The 23,435-nt window shown below is 45.4% G+C and overlaps 1 pseudogene; it reads left to right on the top strand.

The window, feature by feature from the left end:
• The first annotated feature begins 20,406 nt into the window (after window positions 1-20,406).
• On the top strand, window positions 20,407-21,970 carry LOC141056859 (uncharacterized; annotated as a pseudogene).
• The last annotated feature ends 1,465 nt before the right edge of the window (window positions 21,971-23,435 follow it).

Below are 23,435 nucleotides of genomic sequence, written 5' to 3'. Positions count from 1 at the left end.
TTGACACCGGGAACATTGGCCCACATGTCAGATTATGCCTTGCGGATCCTAAAAAGGGACCCCTGCATTGCCAAAATGATGAACGATGACGACTACTGGTTGGCCAGCATCCTGGATCCATGCTATAAAGGCAAATTACAAAACATCATGCCACAGGAGAACCTTGACCTAATATTGGCTAATAAACAAGCAACTCTGGTAAATCGGTTGCTTGAGGCAGTCCCAGCACACAGCAGCGGTGATGGTTCTCACACGAGCCGTACGGGCCGGGGGCAGCTTGGCAGAGGTGTTCGTGGTGCACACAGCAGAAGTGGCATTGGAGACAGGGGTTTCATGACAATGTTGTGGACTGATTTTTCAAATACCGCTCACACAACTGGTAATACTGCATCGATGGAAAGTGACAGGAGACAGCAGTTGTCAACAATGGTTACAAACTACTTTTCCTCCCATATCGATGTTCTCCCACACAGGTCATTCCCCTTTGACTATTGGGCCGCTAAACTGGACACCTGGCCTGAATTGGCACAATATGCCTTACAGGAGCTCGCTTGCCCAGCTGCAAGTGTGCTATCGGAAAGAGTCTTCAGTGCAGCTGGATCAATCCTGACAGAAAAAAGGACCCGTCTGTCAACCCAAAATGTGGATGATCTAACCTTCATTAAAATGAACCATGCATGGGTTTCCAAGGATTTTGTCCCACCTTCCCTTGATGACACATAGGTTGCCAGAAAAATGGCTTGCTTTGGTCCTCCTCCTATTCCTGTACTATGAGGGGCCCAGTGCCAGTACCGACACCCACGAGTGGGCCCCCCTTGCTTGGGCAGGGCCCCAGCATTTGCAATCTTTACCTCTCCCTGCTCCTCCGCTGTGTAATCTGGGCCGTCAAATCCATACTGTGCCTGACACCGTCTGAGCCTGCCTCCTGAGACATATATTTTTGAATGTGTACGCTATCCATACATGTTATCCGGGGATACGGTACCCTTTCTAACCTTTGTGCAATCACGTGCAATCCATACTGGGCCTAACACCGTCTGAGCCTGCCTCCTGAGACATATATTTTGAATGTGTACGCTATCCATACATGTTATCCGGGGATACGGTACCCTTTCTAACCTTTGTGCAATCACGTGCAATCCATACTGGGCCTAACACCGTCTGAGCCTGCCTCCTGAGACATATATTTTGAATGTGTACGCTATCCATACATGTTATCCGGGGATACGGTACCCTTTCTAACCTTTGTGCAATCACGTGCAATCCATACTGGGCCTAACACCGTCTGAGCCTGCCTCCTGAGACATATATTTTGAATGTGTACGCTATCCATACATGTTATCCGGGGATACGGTACCCTTTCTAACCTTTGTGCAATCACGTGCAATCCATACTGGGCCTAACACCGTCTGAGCCTGCCTCCTGAGACATATATTTTGAATGTGTACGCTATCCATACATGTTATCTGGGGATACGGTACCCTTTCTAACCTTTGTGCAATCACGTGCAATCCATACTGGGCCTAACACCATCTGAGCCTGCCTCCTGAGACATATATTTTGAATGTGTACGCTATCCATACATGTTATCCGGGGATACGGTACCCTTTCTAACCTTTGTGCAATCACATGCAATCCATACTGGGCCTAACACCGTCTGAGCCTGCCTCCTGAGACATATATTTTGAATGTGTACGCTATCCATACATGTTATCCGGGGATACGGTACCCTTTCTAACCTTTGTGCAATCACGTGCAATCCATACTGGGCCTAACACCGTCTGAGCCTGCCTCCTGAGACATATATTTTGAATGTGTACGCTATCCATACATGTTATCTGGGGATACGGTACCCTTTCAAACCTTTGTGCAATCACGTGTAATCCATACTGGGCGTGAGAACGGCTGGCGAGCTGTTAAGCAAGCTACAGCACCTGTGGTTTGCACACATAAGTTTTTCATTTTTTCAGGAATGACGGTTAGGCCTAATTCCGGAACTGCAGTTGACCTGCACTTACTGGGAAATCATTGTTCGCGGGTAATAATTGTAATCACAAAAAATTGTGGAGGGCACCACTGTAAGGGATCACCAATTACATGCTAAAGACCAACATCATAAACCAGAAAAGAAGCATGTAAATAGGAGGGATCACCAGTAAAGTATAATGTGATACAAGATAATAAACTTTTTATTAATCATCCAAAACAAACGACATGCAGTGCAAATATAAAAACAATTAAAACCGCACAATCGCGTTCATTATACATAATAACCCCTGCACAAACCCTCATAATACTATTTATTACAAATATGCTAACAATACGCCTAGTGTAGGTATATATAGTCTAATCAACAAGTAATGAAAAAACCATGCACTCCACCTTCCACCTAATATGTTAATGGATGCAAACTACCTGGTAAGTCTAACAAAATGTTAGAGCAAACAAACTGCTCAAAGTAGCACAAAACCCCTGACAAATAAAAAATGATCATTCACAAATGAAAACATGGGGGTTGATAAGGTATAATGCTGCTGTTGCAGTATAAACAGGCCAATAATCAAGGGTCCCAATTGCAAATGGCCCCCTCTATACAACCTGTTAAGAGCAAAATAATGCTGGCAGGTAAAACCCTGGTCCAGTAACCAGTGAAGGTAGGAGTGAGGAGTGGTGAGGCAGGGGCAGAGGAAACGCCCGACGCGTTACGCCAGAACAACTGGCTTCATCAGGAGCAGTGTCATGTTGTGAGCGGATGGTATATAAGTACCCATAACATCAACTTACAGCCAGGGAACAGGTGTGAGACCGTAGGCTCAAGGGTGGGCCAAGACACAATGCAGTGATCGCAAACCGGAAAGGAAGTGTCCGGTTTTACACAGCCGCAGTAGACCGGAATGAAGTAATCATAATGGTGTACCAAGATGGCGCCGAGAGAACTCTATTGCGCATGCCCGAAATGGCGCAACTTCCAGGACCACACCGGAAGTAGAATATCCGGTGTTGCGCAGCCGTAATAGGCCAAGATGAAGCGTACAAGGTACACCAAGATGGCGTCTGGCGAGCTCCAAGGCGCATGCCCAGATCAAAAAGACACTGATGTGAGGGTAAAGGTCAAAAAACCGTCCCCCACATCCTATCAGAAACCGGAAGCCGTGAAAGTATGAAAACAAAGTTACTCTTCAGTAAAGACAATATAGGAATCCCAGTATTAGGATGAATGCGCTAAGGGGGCTTTTAGCCATAGGACACAGTTCCGTTCAGGTACTAATTGATATAGTGGCAAAAGTATGTGGCAAAATGCCATACAGAGAGGGAGAGGAGGGAAGGGGGAGGGGGCAAAGAGGGGGATTGAAATAACAGCAAGCTATATCATGATGAAAACACATGTGTACCCTACAGTGAAAATAGAGCAACTAGCCTGAAATATACAGAGTAGTAGACAACTTCATGGTCTCGTCACTTGCCAAATTGAAAAAACCAAATCTCATATGAATTTGACAGACTGACAGGCCCATGCTTTCTTTTTTTATTTTATTAAATTAAAAAACCATGGTTTTTTAAGCAGATCGAATACAATTCATCTGCAAGGTTGAAATGACGAAAGAATATAAATTATAAATTTATGCTCCTTAAATTTTATTCAAATTTTATCCCTGTAGCTTATTACAAACAAATAATACAACAATAAATGTACACATACGCTGAAAATCAAGAAGAGGGAATAATTCAAAAACGGTGTATACTGATATAATAAATGACTGTCCCCCATGAAGAAGCGCAAAAACCGGCAAACATTATAGAAAGCAGATAGGTCCATCAAAGATCTAAAGCGAATTTGATTGTAGTGACCAGTTCTCAGTCTGTAAGCACAAAGGTTGGATACTGGGCAATGAAGATGTCCATGTCCAGTTGAGCCATAAAGGAGGAGGAGACTAAGATCTATTGGAATAAAAAATGAAACATAGAAAAGCTATAAATAGCCGAGGTACACAAGAGCCATAGAGTAAAAACCCAGAGGGAGCACAACAAAGTCACAGTCATTTATAGTTGTTTATAAAACCCTGTAAAGAGTAATTCTGCATTAAGACCCCTTGGAGAGAGACTGCCCAGATCGTGTATCCATTTGGATTCACATCTGAGCAGTCTCAGGCCCACATCACCCCCTCTAATGTTAGTAGGCACTTCTTCCAGAACCATTGCCCTTAGTCCCATGGAGCGTCCATTGTGTACCTCTAAAAAGTGTAATAATTGTAATCAGTGATCCCCATCACTAACGTTGTTCAGCGGGTTATCTGCACCTGTAAGCGACAAACGCTGGCCTTTTCAGTGTAGCGCACATGCAGCCACGGACATGTAAGGGCATGACACACCAGTTATTGGCCAATCTCATGTGCCAGAGCCTCACGTGTCCCTCTAGTAAGCCGGACTCGGACCACGGGGCATGACGGAGTCTCGTTCGTTAACGGAATTAAGCTTGCAATGTGTGCATCTGTTCTGTAGCTGGCATGGTTGAGGTTTCCCAGGTGGAGTCGAATTTAACCGTAGGCTCCACTCCTGGTGGTGCCCTTCTGGACATTCCTTTAAGGTTCAGCTTTGCAACCATACTGCCCACGTAAAACAAACACTTTGCCTTCATGAACGCTGTTTGGAGGGTCATGACTCGTGGGAATAACGCCGCCCAATCAGTTAACCTGCTAGAGAGATCGTTCGTTGCTCCCAAGCATGACATCACACTCCCGAGGAAGAAGGTAATGCCACTGTGGCGACCGTACTCCTGGGGGCGACACAAGTGCACTGATGCCCAGCCACTGCTCGATGAATCTGCTGGTACGTTGACCCAGACCACTACATTCCCCTCGCACGCTACCCGGCCTGAATCTGACCCTGATGAAACTCAGGTTACCCTTCCCATATACAGTTCCATCTTACACGGTGACAAAGAGGAAGCTGCAGATGAAAGTGCAGGTTCGGCCCACCCGCCATCAGACACACCACCGTACTATCAGGGGCCCTGTGCCAGTGCCGTCGCCAACGAGTGGGCCCCCCTGCTTGATCAGGATCACAGCACTTGCAAGGTTGAAATACTGTGCAGTGACATGGAAGATGGGGACGACGAGGAGTCCAGACTAGTACAGGGATTCCCTAGCGAGGAGACTTATTTGATTGTTTTCAATGTTGGGACAGCAATTTTTGGGGAGCACTATACTCTGGAGAATGATAGATGGGGCCCACCATACACTGGAACATTCCAAAGGTGGACATCAGACACTGGAGCAGCATTTACAGGGCCCATTATACACTAGAGCATTAGAAATGGGGCCCATTATGTTTGGAGCATTATTTGGGCGCATAAGACAGTGGAGCTTCATCCATGGGGACCAACATATACTGTAGCATTATGTGGAGCTCATCATATACTGTTTCAAACATTATATGGGACCAATGGTTCTGTATGGAGAAATAGATGGGCCTCGTCATGAGATGTAAAAAGTGAAGTATTTTTCATTGTACTATACCGCTATTTCTCAGGGCACAGGGCACATGAAAACCTGGAGCCAGCCCTCCCCCCCCACAACTTTAGCCAAATAACGCCCATTTTTCAGTGCGTAACTTGTATTATGAAGTTAATTAAGCTTGACAAGCTTAAGTAAGAAGAATTGATGCTTTTGGCATTCAAATGGGCACTGTAGGTGTGTTTCCTGTCCTCCTCTCACTGCGGACTTTTATTCCCCATTGACTTACATTGGGTTTCGTGTTTCGGGACGACCCCGACTTTTCCCTATAATCGGACGATCTTGCTCGACCCGACTTTTGGAAAAGTCGGGTTTCACGAAACGAAACGCGACCCTAAAAAACCAAAAGTCGCTCAACTCTAGCGGTTACATTAGAGATTTGGGCATTTTAGCTCCTGGTGTGGAGTCGATAGCACAATCATATGCCGCCATATAGTAGACGGCCGGTAACTGGTGAGAATTCCCTCCTGTGTGGGGTCTATTTCCCTCCAGAGAAATCACACGTTACATTCCACACATAACACTGTGTAGAAAAGGAGGCGCGGGGTAATTGTGCCAGTAGTGAGGGGCGAATAATGGCGGGAATGTCACTGAGGAGAAGGCTCCATGGAGCGTCTTCACTCCGGAGATCATGTGACCCCTGACTCCTCCCCTCCTGTGACCTCATCACAGGTCCTGTGCACAGAGCGGCCATATATGTGGAGTGCGGCTCTGCAGGTTAGTGATGGGCAGTCCGGCTCTTCTGGCTCCTTTCCCCACTTTTCTCCCTCCTGTCCCTTCACTATAAAGCCTGGGCCTCATTATACAGCTGTACAGGGGTCTAGTGAAGGCTTTTTAGCCCTTTCCTCAGACTAGCTCCTGGAAACAGACCCTCACTCCTGTCCCTTCACTATAAAGCCTGGGCCTCATTATACAGCTGTACAGGGGTCTAGTGAAGGCTTTTTTGCCCTTTCCTCAGACTAGCTCCTGGGAACAGGCCCTCACTCCTGTCCCTTCACTATAAAGCCTGGGCCTCATTATACAGCTGTACAGGGGTCTAGTGAAGGCTTTTTAGCCCTTTCCTCAGACTAGCTCCTGGGAACAGACCCTCACTCCTGTCCCTTCACTATAAAGCCTGGGCCTCATTATACAGCTGTACAGGGGTCTAGTGAAGGCTTTTTTGCCCTTTCCTCAGACTGTAGCTCCTGGAAACAGACCCTCACTCCTGTCCCTTCACTATAAAGCCTGGGCCTCATTATACAGCTGTACAGGGGTCTAGTGAAGGCTTTTTAGCCCTTTCCTCAGACTAGCTCCTGGGAACAGGCCCTCACTCCTGTCCCTTCACTATAAAGCCTGGGCCTCATTATACAGCTGTACAGGGGTCTAGTGAAGGCTTTTTAGCCCTTTCCTCAGACTAGCTCCTTGGAACAGGCCCTCACTCCTGTCCCTTCACTATAAAGCCTGGGCCTCATTATACAGCTGTACAGGGGTCTAGTGAAGGCTTTTGAGCCCTTTCCTCAGACTAGCTCCTGGAAACAGACCCTCACTCCTGTCCCTTCACTATAAAGCCTGGGCCTCATTATACAGCTGTACAGGGGTCTAGTGAAGGCTTTTTTGCCCTTTCCTCAGACTAGCTCCTGGGAACAGGCCCTCACTCCTGTCCCTTCACTATAAAGCCTGGGCCTCATTATACAGCTGTACAGGGGTCTAGTGAAGGCTTTTTAGCCCTTTCCTCGGTCTGTAGCTCCTGGGATCAGGCCCTCACTCCTGTCCCTTCACTATAAAGCCTGGGCCTCATTATACAGCTGTACAGGGGTCTAGTGAAGGCTTTTTAACCCTTTCCTCAGACTGTAGCTCCAGGGAACAGGCCCTCACTCCTGTGCCTGCACTATAAAGCCTGGGCCTCATTATACAGCTGTGCAGGGGTCTGGTGAAGGCTTTTTAGCCCTTTCCTCAGTCTGTAGCTCCTGGGCACAGGCCCTCACTCCTATCCCCTCACTATAATGCCTGGGCCTCATTATACAGCTGTACAGGGGTCTAGTGAAGGCTTTTTAGCCCTTTCCTCAGACTGTAGCTCCTGGGCACAGGCCCTCACTCCTGTCCCTTCACTATAAAGCCTGGGCCTCATTATACAGCTGTACAGGGGTCTAGTGAAGGCTTTTTAGCCCTTTACTCAGACTGTAGCTCCAGGGCACAGGCCCTCACTCCTGTCCCTTCACTATAAAGCCTGGGCCTCATTATACAGCTGTACAGGGGTCTAGTGAGGGCTTTTTAGCTCTTTCCTCAGTCTGTAGCTCCTGGGAACAGGCCCTCACTCCTGTCCCTTCACTATAAAGCCTGGGCCTCATTATACAGCTGTACAGGGGTCTAGTGAAGGCTTTTTAGCCCTTTACTCAGACTGTAGCTCCTGGGCACAGGCCCTCACTCCTGTCCCTTCACTATAAAGCCTGGGCCTCATTATACAGCTGTACAGTGGTCTAGTGAGGGCTTTTTAGCTCTTTCCTCAGTCTGTAGCTCCTGGGAACAGGCCCTCACTCCTGTCCCTTCACTATAAATCCTGGGCCTCATTATACAGCTGTACAGGGGTCTAGTGAAGGCTTTTTAGCCCTTTCCTCAGACTGTAGCTCCTGGGAACAGGCCCTTCCACTCCTGTCCCTTCACTATAAAGCCTGGGCCTCATTATACAGCTGTACAGGGGTCTAGTGAAGGCTTTTTAGCCCTTTCCTCAGACTGTAGATCCTGGGATCAGGCCCTCACTCCTGTCCCTTCACTATAAACCCTGGGCCTCATTATACAGCTGTACAGGGGTCTAGTGAAGGCTTTTTAGCCCTTTCCTCAGACTGTAGCTCCTGGGCACAGGCCCTCACTCCTGTCCCTTCACTATAAAGCCTGGGCCTCATTATACAGCTGTACAGGGGTCTAGTGAAGGCTTTTTAGCCCTTTACTCAGACTGTAGCTCCTGGGCACAGGCCCTCACTCCTGTCCCTTCACTATAAAGCCTGGGCCTCATTATACAGCTGTACAGGGGTCTAGTGAAGGCTTTTTAGCCCTTTCCTCACACTGTAGCTCCAGGGCACAGGCCCTCACTCCTGTCATAGAATCAAAGAATCATAGAATCATAGAATCATATTCACTATAAAGCCTGGGCCTCATTATACAGCTGTACAGGGGTCTAGTGAAGGCTTTTTAGCCCTTTCCTCAGACTGTAGCTCCTGTGAACAGCCCCTCACTCCTGTCCCTTCACTATAAAGCCTGGGCCTCATTACACAGCTGTACAGGGGTCTAGTGAAGGCTGTTTAGCCCTTTACTCAGACTGTAGCTCCTGGGCACAGGCCCTCACTCCTGTCCCTTCACTATAAAGCCTGGGCCTCATTATACAGCTGTACAGGGGTCTAGTGAAGGCTTTTTAGCCCTTTCCTCAGTCTGTAGCTCCTGGGCACAGGCCCTCACTCCTGTCCCTTCACTATAAAGCCTGGGCCTCATTATACAGCTGTACAGGGGTCTAGTGAAGGCTTTTTATCCCTTTCCTCAGTCTGTAGCTCCTGGGCACAGGCCCTCACTCCTGTCCCTTCGCTATAAAGCCTGGGCCTCATTATACAGCTGTACAGGGGTCAAGTGAAGGCTTTTTAGCCCTTTCCTCAGACTGTAGCTCCTGGGCACAGGCCCTCACTCCTGTCCCTTCACTATATAGCCTGGGCCTCATTATACAGCTGTACAGGGGTCTAGTGAAGGCTTTTTATCCCTTTCCTCAGACTGTAGCTCCTGGGCACAGGCCCTCACTCCTGTCCCTTGACTATAAAGCCTGGGCCTCATTATATAGCTGTACAGGGGTCTAGTGAAGGCTTTTTAGCTCTTTCCTCAGTCTGTAGCTCCTGGGAACAGGCCCTTCCACTCCTGTCCCTTCACTATAAAGCCTGGGCCTCATTATACAGCTGTACAGGGGTCTAGTGAGGGCTTTTTAGCTCTTTCCTCAGTCTGTAGCTCCTGGGAACAGTCCCTCACTCCAGTCCCTTCACTATAAAGCCTGGGCCTCATTATACAGCTGTACATGGGTCTAGTGAAGGCTTTTTAGCCCTTTCCTCAGACTGTAGCTCCTGGGAACAGGCCCTCACTCCTGTCCCTTCACTATAAAGCCTGGGCCTCATTATACAGCTGTACAGGGGTCTAGTGAAGGCTTTTTAGCCCTTTCCTCAGACTGTAGCTCCTGGGAACAGGTCCTCACTCCTGTCCCTTCACTATAAAGCCTGGGCCTCATTATACAGCTGTACAGGGGTCTAGTGAAGGCTTTTTAGCCCTTTCCTCAGACTGTAGCTCCTGGGAACAGGCCCTCACTCCTGTCCCTTCTCTATAAAGCCTGGGCCTCATTATACAGCTGTACAGGGGTCTAGTGAAGGCTTTTTAGCCCTTTCCTCAGTCTGTAGCTCCTGAGAACAGACCCTCACTCCTGTCCTTTCTCTATAAAGCCTGGGCCTCATTATACAGCTGTACAGGGGTCTAGTGAAGGCTTTTTAGCCCTTTCCTCAGACTGTAGCTCCTGGTCACCATGTGATCTCACCATAACCCTAACAAGCTAACTAAGGTGTGAAATCTTGATCAAAATTATCTCAGTACACAAATCTCTAAAGGTGCCCATAGTTTTGCATCGCCCCTTTTTCCTTTTTGCAGTAATGAAATTGTAAAAAAGTCTATATATATATATTTTTTTTTTTTATTGTTATTTTTGCCTAAAATACAAAGGCCATGTGTGATCTTAGAGGTTCGGCCTTTCAGAGATCATTTCATCTTCATCTCACAATAACGGTCATTTTGACCCGGGGCGGCCACACTTTTACATGCCGCTGTCAATGCTTCGTCCCGCTGGTGCTCAATATTTAATAGGGTCTCGCTATTAAACTTAATGAAAAGTTCGGTGAATTTCTTTGAGCTGTTATTACTAGAGATGAGCGAATATCGTCGGAGAAGTTGTTATTGGCTAATATCACTTACTGAATAGCTGCATCGGGACCCCGGATCCCTGGAGCGCTCCCAATAATCAGCTGCATGTGTCGCCCTCCATGCAGGTGCTGTGACTATCACACAGCGCGACACACGCAGCTGATTATCGGGAGCGCTCCAGCACACTGAGTCCTGCACACACTGAGGCCCCTGATCATGTGACCCCTGACTCCTCCCCTCCTGTGACCTCATCACAGGTCCTGTGCACAGAGCAGTCATATATGTGGCAGACACTGAGGCCCCGGATCATGTGACCCCTGACTCCTCCCCTCCTGTGACCTCATCACAGGTCCTGTGCACAGAGCAGTCATATATGTGGCAGACACTGAGGCCCCGGATCATGTGACCCCTGACTCCTCCCCTCCTGTGACCTCATCACAGGTCCTGTGTGCACAGAGCAGTCATATATGTGGCAGACACTGAGGCCCCTGATCATGTGACCCCTGACTCCTCCCCTCCTGTGACCTCATCACAGGTCCTGTGCACAGAGCAGTCATATATGTGGCAGACACTCCTGGATCTTCTGCTTTCTGGGCCGGTTCCTCCTGTGAGTCCTATTAACCCTTTCGCTCCCTGTATTCTCCTTTCTGACAGGACAATATCTGAATTCGGATAGTGTGAGAGGAATTTAAGCAATGTGGAAGGAAAAAATGACAATTGTACTTTATTTCCTCACAAAAATGTGACTTTAGCCCCAAAATTGTCAGCGTAACAAATCCTTATTTCCCCCACTGTAGTTTGTAGACTCCATATACAGATCCCTTAAGTGTGAAAAGAGCTGAATTCCCCACTTAAGTTATTGCATTTTGGAAATTGCCCCCCACTGGGAATTTATCTCCAGGTAAAGGCACAATTGTGTCTCCATGGGGGTTGTGCTCACAGCCCAACATCGTGTGGCCTCCAAAGAAATGCCACCCCACACCATTACTGACCACTGCCAAACCGGTCATGCTGAAGGATGCTGCAGGCAGCAGATCGCTCTCCACGGCGTCTCCAGACTCTGTCACGGCTGTCACATGTGCTCAGTGTGAACCTGCTTCCATCTGTGAAGAGCACAGGGCGCCAGTGGCGAATTTGCCAATCCCAGTGTTCTGTGGCAAATGCCAAGCGTCCTGTACGGTGTTGGGCTGTGAGCACAACCCCCATCTGTGGACATCGGGCCCTCAGACCCTCCTCATGGAGTCAGTTTCTAACCATTTGTGCAGACACATGAACATTTGTGGCCTGCTGAAGATCATTTTGCAGGGCTCTGGCAGTGCTCCTCCTGTTCCTCCTTGCACAAAGGTGGACGTAGCAGTCCTGCTGCTGGGTTGTTGTCCTCATACGACCCCCTCCACATCTCCTAGTGTACTGGCCTGTCTCCTGGTAGCGCCTCCAGCCTCTGGACACTACTCTGACAGACACAGCAAACCTTGCCACAGCTCGCATTGATGTGCCATCCTGGATGAGCTGCACTACCTGAGCCACTTGTGTGGGTTGTAGAGTCCGTCTCATGTTACCACGAGTATGAAAGCAAAACCAACATTCAAAAGTGACCAAAACATCATCCAGAAAGCATTGGTACTGAGATGTGGTCTGTGGTCCCCACCTGCAGAACCACTCCTTTATTGAGGGTGTCTTGATAATTGCCAATAATTTCCATCTGATGTCTGTTCCATTTGCACAACAGCATGTGAAATTGATTGTCAATCAGTGTTGCTTCCTAAGTGGACAGTTTGATTTCACAGAAGTTTGATTTACTTGGAGTTATATTCTGTTGTTTAAGTGTTCCCTTTATTTTTTTGAACAGTGTATATACAGTGCCTACAAGTAGTATTCAACCCCCTGCAGATTTAGCAGGTTTACACATTCGGAATTAACTTGGCATTGTGACATTTGGACTGTAGATCAGCCTGGAAGTGTGAAATGCACTGCAGCAAAAAAGAATGTTATTTCTTTGTTTAATTTTTTTTTAAATTGTGAAAAGTTTATTCAGAGGGTCATTTATTATTCAACCCCTCAAACCACCAGAATTCTGTTTGGTTCCCCTAAAGTATTAAGAAGTATTTCAGGCACAAAGAACAATGAGCTTCACATGTTTGGATTAATTATCTCTTTTTCCAGCCTTTTCTGACTATTTAAGACCCTCCCCAAACTTGTGAACAGCACTCATACATGGTCAACATGGGAAAGACAAAGGAGCATTCCAAGGCCATCAGAGACAAGATCGTGGAGGGTCACAAGGCTGGCAAGGGGTACAAAACCCTTTCCAAGGAGTTGGGCCTACCTGTCTCCACTGTTGGGAGCATCATCCGGAAGTGGAAGGCTTATGGAGCTACTGTTAGCCTTCCACGGCCTGGACAGCCTTTGAAAGTTTCCTCCCGTGCCGAGGCCAGGCTTGTCCGAAGAGTCAAGGCTAACCCAAGGACAACAAGGAAGGAGCTCCGGGAAGATCTCATGGCAGTGGGGACATTGGTTTCAGTCAATACCATAAGTAACGTACTCCACTGCAATGGTCTCCGTTCCAGACGAGCCCGTAAGGTACCTTTACTTTCAAAGCGTCATGTCAAGGCTCGTCTACAGTTTGCTCATGATCACTTCGAGGACTCTGAGACAGACTGGTTCAAGGTTCTCTGGTCTGATGAGACCAAGATCGAGATCTTTGGTGCCAACCACACACGTGACGTTTGGAGACTGGATGGCACTGCATACGACCCCAAGAATACCATCCCTACAGTCAAGCATGGTGGTGGCAGCATCATGCTGTGGGGCTGTTTCTCAGCCAAAGGGCCTGGCCATCTGGTCTGCATCCATGGGAAGATGGATAGCACTGCCTACCTGGAGATTTTGGCCAAGAACCTCCGCTCCTCCATCAAGGATCTTAAGATGGGTCGGCATTTCATCTTCCAACAAGACAACGACCCAAAGCACACAGCCAAGAAAACCAAGGCCTGGTTCAAGAGGGAAAAAACCAAGGTGTTGGAGTGGCCTAGTCAGTCTCCTGACCTTAACCCAATTGAAAACTTGTGGAAGGAGCTCAAGATTAAAGTCCACATGAGACACCCAAAGAACCTAGATAACTTGGAGAAGATCTGCATGGAGGAGTGGGCCAAGATAACTCCAGAGACCTGTGCCGGCCTGATCAGGTCTTATAAAAGACGATTATTAGCTGTAATTGCAAACAAGGGTTATTCCACAAAATATTAAACCTAGGGGTTGAATAATAATTGACCCACACTTTTATGTTTAAAATTTATTAAAATTTAACTGAGCAACATAACTTTTTGGTTTGTAAGATTTATGCATCAGTTAATAAATCCTGCTCTTGTGTGAAGTTTGAAGGCTCTAACTTATTTGCATCTTATCAAACCTGCTAAATCTGCAGGGGGTTGAATACTACTTGTAGGCACTGTAGAAAGAGAGATTTTTTTTTCTTTACATTGGAGGGTCCAATTCCAGCTGTTGCTGTTGGATCTGTGATTTCTATCTACTCCACTGTGTACAGGATAATAGAGTATAATAAAGTAGTTATGGACGTGACGTAACTAACATTGTGCAGTGACTCTGCTTTCCATATAGTGATGGATATTTCTTGTTGCTGAAACTGTGATATTTTTTCCACTTTAAACCTTTTTTAAACCCCTCTGATGAGTGCGATCATACAACATACAAGCCTCTGATGGCTCCGGTGATGCCCTGTACTACTGTAGTGCCGTGTATCATCACTGCCTGTCAGTGTAATACTAACGGCCCCATACACATGCGATCAGAGTTGGCTGATCGGTCATTTGGCAGACGGCGATCTCTCCCGACTCCCCCATACACACAAATATTCCAGCTTTCCTGTGGTCTGTATGAGAGAGTCGCCTCCAGACTCCTCTAGAGGAGGATTATCTACAGGAAGAACAAACGGATAATCCTCTGAAATTCAGGATGCCGGATCCTTCTCTGCCCTGACATCATCTGTCGGGAGGCCCCCAAATACATTATTTGGTCTGCCAAACCCCCCGAAATCAGTGCTTTCATGGAGCTTTAGTCTAATGTGTATGGGGGGTTATAAGGTAACTTATTGGACGCTGCCTCTGGCCCGGCCTAATAGACCTTCATACATTGCAGCCCAGACACCATTATTAGGCATGTAAGTATCGGAGTAACTAGGCCGCCCCATACTATCGAGTACTTGGAAGCGGGGGGCATTCAGCCAAACTCTGTCACACCTTCTTAGATGCCATGTTTGCTTTTCACAGCAGCAAGTGGTTAAGCTGTCAGGGTTTTTGTTGCAGCCTCATCTGTGCCGTCCCTGCGGTGTACATCTATGTTCTGGGGCCCAAAAAGATTAATTTCTTTTTAATAAATGTTTAACATGTTAAAAATTATAAAATGTGTCTTCTGCTTTTTGCTTATTTTTTTCTTCTTACAAGAATTGTTGGAGCCAATTTTCTTTAGAAACATTTTAATTTCGGCTTTTTCTGGAGTTTTTCTTGTTATATAGGAAAGCCTAAGGCCAGAAATAAACCCCATAAATCACTGTACATGGGGACTTTGGGATCAGATCATTTCTGTCCGTTGTGTTTGTGGAAACTAAAAATCTTTTCTAAAAGCCTCAAACTTCTGTGTGTGACTCAGAGCTGAGATCTAACGGGAGAGAAGATTCCAGTGCGGGGAAGACGGGAAACCTTCATATAGACGGCCGGTGGGGATGGAGGCAGTGACCGACTCTGGCCACATCTGTCTCTAGAGCCGCAGTAGAAGATGAAGATGTCGTCCTCATCAGGAAGGAGTTATTTCTCATGTCGCGTGTAATGAATCTCTCCTGCAGTATTGCTAATGCCGATTCCAGTGTCGGTAATGAAAGGAGAATTAGCGTTATGGAAGATGAGTCTATGAGGAACGTGTTCAGCTGCCGACTCCGAGGAGGAAACTGCTTGTTGTCTGTGGCCTAAATATATAGGTTTTATTAGTAGATGTCAGGGAAGAAAACTAAACCCTGTAAGATAATAAATCTCCTCCTATGTTTCCCTTATTATCTCCAGTAATTGTATTATTACACCGGATTCTTATGATGTTACATCGGATCATCTTCTTCTCATTCAGGTCTCTACAATATCGGATCCTCTCAGTGAAGATCTTCTACATAAGAGAATTTTCCTGATTTACCCATCAAGGATGGATATGGACAGAGACAAGATGGCGGAGAGGATATTACACCTCACCCTAGAGATCCTCTTCCGTCTCACTGGAGAGGTGAGAGATTCTGATGACGTCATATTACATCATTCTTATCTATGGGAATAACAGATGGACAGAACTGGAGAGGTGAGGACTCTGGAAATGTCTGTAGTTAGATTTATTAATATGTCTCTCCATTACCAGGATTACACAGTGGTGAAGAAGACCTCTAGTGATCGCTGTCAGGACCCTGTGTCTGAGGGATGGGGAAGACCCCTGAGCCCAATCACGGGGCCTCCACCTCACCCCCTGATCCATGAGGACATCAATGACCAGAAGATCCTAGAAATCATCTACAAGATGATTGAGCTGCTGACTGGAGAGGTGACACTGCTGGGAATGCTGGGACATTATACAGTAACACTATGAAGGGATCGGGGGGATGACGGTATCATTGTATGTGTCAGGTTCCTATAAGGTGTCAGGATGTCGCTGTCTATTTCTCCATGGAGGAGTGGGAGTATTTAGAAGGACACAGAGATCTGTACAAGAACATCACAATGGAGGTTCCCCAGCCCCTCACATCACCAGGTAATAGACAGGACTAACTACACACGGCCTATAATTATCTGTATGTAGAGAATGAATTCAGTCCCTGTATGTGTTTCCTCCAGATCTATCCAGTAAGAGGACAACACCAGAGAGATGTCCCCGTCTTCTTCCACAGGACTGTAACCAAGAAGATCCCAGTGTTCCTCAGGATCATCAGGTAGATGGAGAGAAGGTGTCAGGAGATCTCCCCTATGATGTGTAGACGGCTGTGAAGGTCTTGTGCTCAGTCTTGTTTTATCCACCAGTATTATATGTTTTATACTTGTGTAATGAGAGCGGTGGAGATGGCAGGATTAGAGCTGATCATAGATGGGACTTCTCCATCTGTCTGTGACTTTTACAATATTTGTTTCAGGGTGAAGATCTGACCCATATTAATACTACAGAGACATATGTGAGAGATGATGAGTGGTGTAAAGAGGAGATTCCCACATATGACTACCCAGGTGAGTAGTGACCACTGAATGCAGAGAAGTCACAGATTCCTCTCAGTCACCGGCTGTGGCTGCTTTATCGGTGGTGTAGTCCGGCCGTATTACCATGATCACCATTTTGCCTCTAGATCACAACATTCTCCTCCACCCAAAACTGTTCAAATGACTTTGGGCATTGAAAGCCCTTTTCTATAAAACTTACAACCTGGAGGATCCACCTTCCCCCTGGTATTAGTATGAGGGTGATCCCTTAAAGCGAGATCTATATGATTGCTTGTACCTGACCCAATATAGGCCGAGTGCACGCTTAAAGAGTCACACCGAACACAGAGTTAGATGTCTACTCCTTTCTCAGCAAAGGCTTGCACAGAACTGAAGTTTATTCTCAAGACAGAGACAGGAAATGGGTGTCACACAATCTTCTGAGTAGCCAGTGTCAGTCTATGTTAGGTCCATTTCACCTTCACTTCCATATATGGTATCCAGTATCTCAGCTTCTGCATTCCAAGGATTCCTTCCAGGGTGTTGCCTGAAGACACAGACGCCATCTTGGTACACCATATGTGAACTGACTTGTATAAGGGTTAATAATTGATTTCATCAGCCATTCTCTCCTTCACATTAGGAGACGCTGACCGTTACCTGCCCAGATCTGTAACTATAAAGCCAAATGACAGCGTACGTAGAATGTGCTGACAAGATAGAAAATCACTTGTAGAAAAATCTTATGCTGGGCCTGTAAGAGAAAGCGGAGGGTAATGATGCTGTTGGCTTCCTAGATCCCTGAGATCTTATCGGATGAATCTTCTCTCCCTTCTGTGCTGCTGAATGTCTCATGGTCCCTACAAGACCAGGTCCAGTCTTTCTGACCAAACTTCCCTTTTATGAGCGACAACAGTAAATGTGCAGTGAGGCCAAGTGTGAATTTCTGTCCAATAACAGCAGAGTTTCCCTTTATCCTGACTTTTCAATTTGTATTAAAACCAACTAACTTCAAGGAGAATTGTGATAATCTACAGGACAAACATTCCACCTGTGCCATGATAGATCTCTAAGCTGTGCGTGGCTGAGGGCTGTAATATACATTTATTCCCGCCTGCAGGAGATGTGTTGGCTCCAGCCCTGGTGTCATGGATTCACTCCACGTCATAAATTACATTGTTTCTGATCCTAAGGAATTCAGATTACTGCACAATCTCTCCTGAAATGGGGAGCAATATTATTTTCTCTAATCTTCTGCTCAGGATCCATAGTAGCTCCAATGGTCCACCATAAATGAGGGCAACTCTGGTTTACTGTTGTGTAATCTGTATTTGTAGTTTTCAGTTAATGAGATTCTCGTGCTCTGGGGCGGGGCTGTGGGTGGGGCTGTGGGCGGGGCTTTATGTGGTGCTCTGATTACATATTCATCTGTATTAGCTTATGACAGGTCGCTGACCCCTCACTGACCTGCCCCCATTATTACATAATGCATATAATAGCATTGATATTATTGTTTATAATGCCTATTATATTGTGGCTATTGTGAGGCTTAGAAAAAAAATTACATCCAGCAAAATGTCACCAGCGGCGCCTGCGCAGTAGCCTCTGTCTCTTACTTATAGATGCTACTATGCAGGCGCCGCCGGTGTCATTTTGCTGGATGTAGTTTTTTTTCTAAGCCTCACAATAACATATTGTGCCCAGCTTGTGTCTCTGGAGACCTCCCCCCACCTACCCCCGGAAATTGTTAAGTCAGCTCTACTCAAATGTGTCTGTCACTAAATAAACCAAATGCTTGAATGTCAAAACAGTTCAAAAACGTGGTTCTGTGTGGAAGATTGTAAAGCCGTCATGGAGGCATAAGGCTGGCAGTGATGGGCATTGTGGGTAATAATAGCGGGGATCATGCCTCATTCCTCTCTAGGAACATACACGACATCTTCTCTGGGGGTTCTTTCTTGTTTCAGTTACTGGGATGAGTGCAATAAAATGTCGCTCAGTGAGTCTTCTCACATCTTCACATTCTAAAGGATTGGTGGGGACAAAATTATCAAAAACAAGATTTTCAGTGACCTTTTCCTGATAATCAAGGAAAGTATCTGCATTTCCGGCTTTTTTGTATAACACAAAAGAATTATATGTGGCCACCTGAAACAAATACATGACTAACTTTTTATACCAGATCTATGATTTTCTTGATACCTGGTATGGCTGTAGAACCTGATCTGCAAGGTCCACACCCCCATATATTTGTTGTAGTCAATGACAGACACAGGTTTTGGAGTAGTGGATCCCTGTTGGTCTGCAGTGGTCCTTGTGGCATCTGTGTGGATCGAGCTCAGGATAAAAATATCTTTATTATACTTAAGGGCAAGCAGCTCTCCATTGGGTAAAGCCCCTGACTGCCCCTTTCAGAACTTTTTGCTGACCAATGATTGTGGAAACCCCTGACGGTTTTTGTCAATGGTCCCACAAGCCCCTATGTTATGTTCAACCAGACTTTTAAATAGGGGTATGCTGGTGTAGTAGTTGTCAACATACAGATTGTAGCCTTTTTGTAGAAATGGAGTTATCAGCTCCCAAACGATTTTTCCAGATGTCTCCATATAAGTAGGGCGTGGCTTGAACAGGGCGGTTGGACCAATAGGACCGAATGCTCATTTCTTTAACAAGCCCCATAGCGAATGTAAGTCCTAAAAATGTTTTCATTTCTAGGACATTAGTTGGTGTCCATAAATGTGACCTAGCATAATAGGATTGTGGATTCTGGCTGATGAATTGGGACGCATATAAATTTGTAGGACAATATGCTCTAGCAAGCTATCTGTCAGAAACAAATTAAAAAAATAATTGGTCCAAAATTTTCCACCTCCACATTTATACCAGGAATGGCATTAAAATTAGGGATGAATGGAGTAGCCGAATCCGAAGCCTCCCATCTGGGAAATGCTACAGCAAGAGGCAAAGCCCCTTGGACATTGGTGTGCGCCAATTCTCGAGCACTAGGGACAGCGCTAGTACTGGGCATTGTTCCCTGAGTTGGAGACATTTCACCAGAAGCGCTATTTGTCCTTCTTGTTGTACTGGTCCTTGTGTGTGAGGATGGACCAGAATCACTGCTCATTTCTGAGCTATCACTGTCGCTGCTACTAAAGCCCTCGAAATCCACATCGCCATCTGACACTGCACTTTCTTCACTGTCAGAACATAAAAGTGCATAAGCCTCCTCTGCACTATAATACTGACGGGACATTTTATTCGTTTTTATTTATTTATTTTTTTCCGGAAAAAGAAAACTCTGACATGACTGATGTGACATGACCCAATTATTGGGGAGACAATTGAGAAAAGCCTAATTCTTTATCCTAATCCTAACTTTAGCCTAACAGTAACCCTAATTATAGCATTAAGTGTAATCTGCCTTATCTGTTTTTCTATTGACAGATGATGGACCTGAGTGGGGACTTGTTTTTTCTGAGATGAGAATTGGTATTATTTTTGCCTACATAACATTGATTGGTTTCTTTTTATTTGATATTTGGGAGGCAGAATGAACAAACAGTTGAACACCACACACTACTGGTTCATCCAACAAGGTTTTCTATTAGACTGTGAACTGTCATTGTCTTGGTAAATAATTAAAGTTTTTTTACATAGCTTGCTATTTTTATGGACAGTTTAAGTAGAAATGTTCAAAAATATAAAACTCTAGGATATTTTATTAAAAAATAATAACTGTTTTTTATCTTAGCAGATGACTGTACCAGGAGATCAGAGGGACAGCCGACATCTTCAAGTTTTAAATCTGATGATCTTGAAATCCTACAAGATACAACTGAAGTGATTGCCAGTACTCCAGATATACCATCATCCATTCACAGCAAAGATCTGTCATCTGATCCTATGAAACAGGTCCCATCTTCTGATTCATTACTGACTACTAAGGAAAATCAAAGTCACAAAAGAGGCAATAAAAAACAAACTGCTCCTAAAGCAAAGAAGTCATTCTCATGTTCAGAATGTGGGAAATGTTTTAACAAGAAATCTCATTTTGTTACTCACCAGAGAACTCACACAGGGGAGAAGCCTTTTTCATGTTCTGAATGTGGGAAATGTTTTCACTGGAAATCACAATTGGTTTATCACCATAGAACTCACACAGGGGAGAAGCCTTTTTCCTGTTCAGAATGTGGGAAATGTTTTAACCAGAAATCAGATTTGGTTTATCACCATAGAACTCACACAGGGGAAAAGCCTTTTTCCTGTTCAGAATGTGGGAAATGTTTTGCACATAAATCACATTTTGTTAATCACCAGAGAACACACACAGGGGAGAAACCTTTTTCATGTTCTGAATGTGGGAAATGTTTTAGCCAGAAAGCGATTCTTGTTAGACATCAGAGCATTCACATGGGGGAGAAGCTTTTTTCCTGTTCAGAATGTGGGAAATGTTTTAATCGGAAATCAGATTTGGTTAATCACCATAGAACTCACACGGGGGAGAAGCCTTTTTCCTGTTCAGAATGTGGGAAATGTTTTAACCTGAAATCACAATTGGTTAATCACCAAAGAACTCATACAGGGGAGAAACCTTTTTCATGTTCAGAATGTGGGAAAACTTTTAACCAGAAATGTCATCTTATTAGTCACCAGAGAACTCACACAGGGGAGAAGCCTTTTTCCTGTTCAGAATGTGGGAAATGTTTTAACTGGAATTCACAATTGGTTAATCACCAAAGAACTCACACAGGGGAGAAGCCTTTTTCATGTTCAGAATGTGGGAAATGTTTTAACCAGAAAGGGAATCTTGATGAACACCAAAGAACTCACACAGGAGAGAAGCCTTTTTCATGTTCAGAATGTGGGAAATGTTTTAACCATAAAGGGAATTTTGTTAAGCACCAAAGAACTCACACAGGAGAGAAGCCTGTTTGATGTTCAGAATGTGGGAAATGTTTTAAATGGAAAATAGATCTTGATCGCCATCAAAGAACGCACACAGGGGAGAAGCCTTTTTCCTGTTCAGAATGTGAGAAATGTTTTAACCGGAAAGCGCTTCTTGTTAGTCATCAGATACCTCACACAGAGGAGAAGCCATTTTCATTTTCTTCATGTGGGAAATATTTTACTTGGAAATCAACTGTGAATAAACATCAGAGACATCACATAGGGGAGAAGACTTTTTTATGTTCATAGTGTTGGAATAGTTTTAACCAAAATTGAATCTTCTTAAATGGGTTGTCTCTTCTCATTCCTCATGTTTGCTGACAAAAGGATAAAACTAAGCTTTATTAATTCCAAATGTAAAACTGTACCCATAATTCACCCCCTGAAGATTAGTTAATAGGTGACTAATAGAAAAAACATGTACCCCACATCTCAGTATATAGGTAGAGGTGACGTATACACACTCACTCTCCAAGCCTCTCATTTCTATGGGTTTCATCGTCCTCACCAAAGGCGACTCATCAGGAGACTATTTAATATTGATCTATATTCAAGTGAGACTAGACAAAAAAAACTAAAATCCTGTATCATGTTATCCGAAACAGTCAGAAAACTAGCCCCATATTGGCAGATCCCAGACCTCAAACTATATACTGTGTAAGTTTATAAGCCCCTCCAGTGTCAGGAATAGATAGTATGTGACAATACAGTATAATTCTTGTGTTTTTCTCCTATAGGGACTGCCCTAGTTTGGTAATGTAACTGCTGATAATTAGTAGTGCAGACAAATTGTCCTAGACTAAACTCAGTCTTCAGACGGCCCAATATGTACCACTCAGGGAAAACTTACCTACTCCAAAGATCATTAGCAGCTTCTAACTAATGGCCATGCTGCGGTCTGTCAGAGAATGAGTGCAATATTGTTATAAAGACTAGGGATATGTGCAGTCATAATGTCTGGGAGATCTGTGCCATTATTTAGTATGAATATGGAAATTATCTCTGAAAGGTAAGTGTTCCCTGAGTGGTATATACGGTATTGTCACATACTATCTATTCCTGACACTGGAGAGGCTTATAAACTTACACAGTATATAGTCTGAGGTCTGGGGTCGCCCAATATGGGGCTAGTTTTCTGACTGTTTCGGATAACATGATACATGATTTTAGGGTTTTCTTCGTCTAGTCCCGCTTGAATATAGTTCAGTATTAAATAGTCTCCTGATGAATGATTGATGAATCCAATGAATATTTATTTCTCTTAAGTAGCGGCACACGTGACCGCCGGCAGCAGCAGGAAGCCGGGGGCTGACACTGCGCGCTACTGAAGAGCAATGAATAGTCACCCCGATCTCCAATGAACAGTCCCGGTAAGTACTCCGGCAGCTGTGCTCTGCTTGTGAGCAACGCATGACGTCCCTGCCATGTGCTGCTTACAAGCATAAAGCAGTTACTGACACCGGAGCAGGATGCAGCGAGGGAGCGCCGGGTAGGTAAGTGTAATTTTATTTTTTAAAGTTTTCTGATGGTGCCATGCATACTAGGATGGGGGTGGGGGCAAATGGGATGGGGCCATGCATACCAGGATGAGATGGGGGCCCTGCATATTAATATAGGGATGAGGGCGATCATTCCTGCCAGGATAAGGATGAGGGATCCATGCATACCAGGATAGGGATGAGGGGGCCTTGTGTATCAGGATGGGGGTGAGGCGACCATATATACCAGGATGGGGGATACTAAGCACATATTTGACCACATTTTTTGCAATAACCCCTTTACTCCCAAGGGTGGTTTGCATGTTAATGCCCGGGCCAATTTTTAC

This window comes from Dendrobates tinctorius, unplaced genomic scaffold (genome assembly GCF_039654945.1).
Source record: "Dendrobates tinctorius isolate UK_male_01 unplaced genomic scaffold, ASM3965494v1 ptg000200l, whole genome shotgun sequence".
Classification (NCBI taxonomy): domain Eukaryota; kingdom Metazoa; phylum Chordata; class Amphibia; order Anura; family Dendrobatidae; genus Dendrobates; species Dendrobates tinctorius.
Note: the sequence above shows the minus strand (reverse complement) of the source record. Positions and strands in the feature narration are given on the sequence as shown.